This window comes from Triticum aestivum, chromosome 2B, assembly GCF_018294505.1.
Source record: "Triticum aestivum cultivar Chinese Spring chromosome 2B, IWGSC CS RefSeq v2.1, whole genome shotgun sequence".
NCBI classification, from domain to species: domain Eukaryota; kingdom Viridiplantae; phylum Streptophyta; class Magnoliopsida; order Poales; family Poaceae; genus Triticum; species Triticum aestivum.
Genome location: NC_057798.1, coordinates 103597265 through 103602661, shown reverse-complemented (window position 1 = coordinate 103602661; position 5397 = coordinate 103597265). Strand labels below are relative to the sequence as shown.

The 5397-nt window shown below is 47.5% G+C and overlaps 1 pseudogene; it reads left to right on the top strand.

Annotated features, from left to right (window-relative positions):
- Nucleotides 1–638: 638 nt before the first annotated feature.
- LOC123040655 (uncharacterized) lies at nt 639–1641 on the top strand (annotated as a pseudogene).
- The last annotated feature ends 3756 nt before the right edge of the window (nt 1642–5397 follow it).

Sequence of the window (5397 nt, the reverse complement as noted above, 5' to 3'; positions counted from 1 at the left end):
AATATTTTTACTTTAAACAGGGATTTGAAAATTGTTAGAAAGTACCTATGAATTATGAGAATTAATAAAATAGGAAACATTTGTTGCGCTAAGTAGTGTCTAGCCCAATCATGAGACCCTGCAGGCGGAACAAGCACTGCCCACGAGCGCCTTATAGCACCTCCCACGTCCATCTACTCTCGTACCTAGACCACCGAAGTTGATATGTAGATCTATGAAAATAATCAGAAAAGGTGGCCACCACATAGTTTGTCCCCAATATGAAGGTTCGGTCCCTCTTGAGCGATTATGTTAGTGTCTCTGGTAGCGATCGATCTAACCTCCTCATCAAGGTTCACCCAATGTCCCAAGCATTTCTTTGCCTCGTTTATGTTAGTGTCTCTAGTTTGGTGACACCGTTTTTACAAAACCATAGTGATCTAAAACCTCGGCAATGCATACTTCCGTTTCTAAAAACCACAGTTTTTCTCACTTCGGTTTACTAGAAAACAGAGGTTGAGAGATCTCTTTCTCAAATACTAAAAAGAGCAGGGTGTTAGGCATACTATGGTTTATAGAACTGGGGTATTTGTTGATGTCAAACACATCAAACATTTTAAAACCGTAGTTTTTTAAAACATGTTGACTTGACTGTATTCATGGATGATATATTCTTATTGCAGAAATGTGTGGAAGATAGGCTCAGCGCGCTGACCGACGACATCTTAATCTCTATCTTGGTGAGAGTCGACATTGCCACGGCAGCAAGAAGTAGCATTTTGTCAACGCGGTGGAGAAACTTGTGTGGTTACTTCGTAATCCCAAATTTCATGCCATGGACTTCCTTAGCGCCACATGCAAAGGAGCTGCACGCCACATTGATCAAGCAATGGCGTCTCTGGTGAGAGCTACTAGCAGACTCTTGGCTCATTCACGCAGGGAACACACCACTAAAAAGCTATGCCTCGAGCCCTATATCACCGGCAACTACTCGCATGACATCGGCCTGCTGGTCAGCAACGCCATTGACAGTGAGATGGTAACAGATTTGGAACTCGCCATTTTAACTGAGAAGAACCCAGAGGACTCCGCGCACGAGGTTATGGTGCAGCAAGCTCAGGATATGGATGGATTTTTCAGTGCCTTTCCTAGCATTCTTCGTTGCCTCACAAGGCTCCATCTACAAAATGTTCGCTTGGCCGAACGGGACATGAATCACCTTTTGTTCGACTGCTGCACCTTCGTCTGGACCACTACAACACCGGGGACTGTGCTGTATGGAAGATCAATGCGCCACGTTCGAATCTCAGAGTTCTAGAAGTCTACTTATCCAGGTTGAAAAGAGCTGAGGTGCTATGCCTTCTAAAACTAGAGCGGGTCCGTTGGGAGGCTTGGTTGTTTTATGAGGCCCCCTTGTGTTTTGGTTATGTCCCGTCACTCAAGGAATTATCCCTCGTCTGTGATGCAACTCTCATTCACCAAGACTTTAGTTTGAGCCAAGTTCCAGACGGTGCCAAAAACATACATACTTTAACCTTAAACTTTCGAGGAGAAAAGGTAATTTTAGCCGATAGCTGTTATATTGTGGTTGTGTGCTATTTCGTTCGTACGAACTTAATGTTGGACTAGCACTAGGATTGTTCTAGTTTTGCTGGTTCATAACCTCACCATGTTATTTGCTTTTATTTAAAATTTATAATTTCTAGGAAGCATCCCATTACTTAGCAAATGACTAACCTGGTGCGCACATAACTTGCATCTATGACATACAGATGTACAATTATTCTATTTTTACCTCTCTTTTCTTGTTCATCAGATTTGGATGCAACCAGACGGAAAACAACTATGCACTGCATTCGACAAGCTAAGAAAGCTGACCATCCATGGTATCTTTATAAAATTTGACCTATTATGGACATTAAATCTCATCGAAGCTGCTCCATCTGTCGAGACATTTGATGTTGAGGTACTTCTACTCATTCTTTTCAACTTTTAGTTAGAATGTGTACAAGTCTATCTGACTCAAAGCACCATCGTAGTCTCTTTGGCTTTGATTACAATCCTACCATAACCCCTTATAATTTAGGTATTGCTGGTTGAATGCAGATGTTTGAACATCCATGCAAGGAGGGTGATGAAGCAAGAATAAGATATTTTGGTGCTCAGAGAGTGGAACCTTCATGGAAGTTGTCTGGGTTCACAAGCTGTCACAAGTGGCAATTGAAAGAGTTCTAGTTAGGTGGTCTTAGGCCCCTAATGGAGCAACACTTTTTATTTGTAAGTATTTTTATGGGTCGAGCTCCAGAATTGAAGACAGTTCTTCTCACAGAGGGTCAATATCCATGCAAGGGTTGTGACACAAGAATCCCAATACCTCCTCCGGTAGGGGGCTTCTTTCCAACTTTCAGGGATGCCCAAGAAGCAATAGCCAAGCAACTTAGAGAGAGGGCCCGGTCATCGGCACAGATAATTTTTCATAGTGGTTCGACATACCCCTCGTGGGCAACCCGATCATATATTTATTAGCTAGGAGAGTACAAGAGATCAGCATAGTTGCGATGTACTGTGAAATGTGAATTCCAGGAGTAACTCTCTTTGTATTTTTGGTATCATTTCATCAAAATCTGGTTATAATTAATAGATGAGGCAAATCTTTGGTCTGTATTGCAAAAGCAACTTATAAAAGTTGTACAAATGTTGATTGCCAATGCAAGATCATCATGTCATGTGTTCACACTTTTGTGCAGGCTCTTTGTGTCTTGATAAAAGGCCACAAGAGAAGTTGGAGACCCGTTAGAGCATCTATAGTCGGACTTGACAAGTGTGGTCCCTCAAACGCCCACGAACGCGTCCACGGACACTGTCATTCCTCAAGTTCCCCTTCTCACAGCCGGATACCTCAATTAACGTACCTCAAATCCATACAAACTCATGCAACTACGTAAACGATGCATTACACACTATGTCCGGCTACTACATCAGGACATGCCATCGGACTACCAAATATTGGCATGTTTAATCTGCATGCTAGCTATGGACTAGAAGATCATCCATGACTGTCCTTGCCCTTCTCGGCGCCCTTCCTGTCCATCTCCCGGAGTAGCGGTCGAAGACGCGATATAGATCGAGCTGGATCTGCTCATAGCCGGAGTTGTCCGACCCGTCGATGTCCTCCTTCTCCTCTTTGGAGGCAGTCCGGCCATGGCATGGACCGCCCGATTCTGCTCTCAGTCGAGGGCGCGTGTGTTCCTCCGCTGCCGCTTCTTAATAATGCGGGCCTGGATGGCTTCCTTCTCTGCGGCTGCCTGCGCCGCCGCATCAACCGCCTCCGCCGCCGCCATGTCGGTAGCGAGGCGGGCCTCCGCCGCCCTCATCCTCTCCTTCCCACGGCGAGCACACCGGTCCCGGTAGGACTCATACTCCAGCGGACTGGTGATGGGGCAATGGAGATTGGAAGGCTCCCAAGAGGACCGCAATTATCCAGCACAGGAGGATTCGAGCGCCCAATGCGCCACGCAATGGACTCGCGCCAAACAGATCATGCCGTCGGTCGGGTGTTATCCTCCCGGGGAGCGGCGGAGTGCAATGCGGATGGCCATTGCTTCCTCCAAACGCACAGGACGACACACCAGTCAACGGATCGGTACAGGTCATCGTCGGATCCGCTGTCTGCCATGCTGAAGAAGGTTGGAGATCACCGAACGGGAGCTTGGGTGGCGGAGGAAAGTGGAGGGGACTAGAGTGAAGTGGCTAGGGTTTGGCCCGGACAACGGATGGAGAGGAATATATGTGGGGTCGGGTTGACCAGCGTGGGCCCTAGTCCGATGTGGCGGACATTCCTGGGCATTTGGGTTGGATATGAGAGGTGTCGATCGGTCCGGGCATTTGAGACCTGTTTGAGGTGCCCGTCTGGATCACTTTTTGTGGCTGATCACTGACCGAGCCGGCTATAGATACTCTTATGTAAGGGGATTGGGGCGTCCGGCTATAGATACTCTTATATTATTACTCCTTTGTACCTATGAGTTGGGCGTAAATTTTTCAGCGCCCCCAAGGAGAGCCCATGATCATAATTAGCTTCCCAACATGGAGCCAAACGTGGAAGGATTTGTAACAACATGCAACTACGGTAGCCGTAGGGCATCTTCAACACTAAACCTCAAATTTACTTCACCATATATCCGTATATAGGGGCCAGTCCGCGGATACTGATGTGCCAAATGCCATCATATTAATGCTGTCCACTTATATTTCAACCTATGTGTGAACTAACCGGACGGAATTAATGCAAACACGACTGATTTCATATAAATCGGCCAAGATTCATTACATTCTTTTTTTACAATTTTTAACTAAAAACTATACCAGACTAAGGTAACACTAGTCTACAGCCGGCGCCGGTGGATATACATTCCCACGACACGGATACCCTTGACTAGTCTACGGCCGGCCGCGGCGGATCTTCATTGTCTTCGGCATGTCCGGCAGCCTGCTCGTCAGACTGTCGAGAGCCCCAAAGGTATATGCTTCAGCGCAAAGGACGGATCATTTCCCCATGCTCGGCAGCGCCACACATCGGAGTGCAACCACCGCGATGTGCTTTAGCCGGAGGGAGGGGGGCGATGGTGGCCTGCGACCGGGCAAGACACCGTTTGTGTATGCCGGCATCGCCTCGGTGGTGGGCTTCATGTGACCCAAGCGGTGGCGGCCTCCCATGTTCAACTTCTCCTCGATACTGGTGGCGCGCGCAGACGTGGTGGCCACCATTTCGTCCATCTTCACGAAGCCGGCTTCTTTTCTCCGCCGGCAAGGCGCAGTTATGCGTACATTATTGACAGCGGATGGCGCGGTTATGGTAGGTGTCAGATCTGAGCGATCTCTATCATCTGCTCGTTGCTTGCTCGTTCTATTTTCCTTAAATAATAGTGTGTTGTTACCCGTGGCAACAAGAAGTCCCTATTTTGAGCCCGTCCATATATGGCCCAATTATATATTCTCAAGAACAAAATAGCTAGGGCTGACAAAGCAAAAGAAGAAAAGAATGCACAGCAAGTTTTATTTCCTCCGAGCAAAACAACACCACAACATTGGCTACTACTCTTGTACGTCAAGTTCAACTAGAAAAGAAAAGAGCAGATGCATTCGTGGGTATTCTCCGCCGTGCAGTCGCCTATGACGGCCTTGATGCCCGGGTACTTCCACATGAACTGCTCCACGAACAGCCCACCGCAACGGTCCCGCTTACAGACACCGTCGTGCGGGACGCGGATGACGACCACGTTGTCGCACGGGTACCCTGTCACCGCCACCCCTCCAGTAGGATCCACACGAGAGTCTGCCTGACACACTGAGGCATGGTGTATTTAAACAAGCACAGATCAGTTAACCAGTAGTTTGAACTAAAATCACGACAAGAAT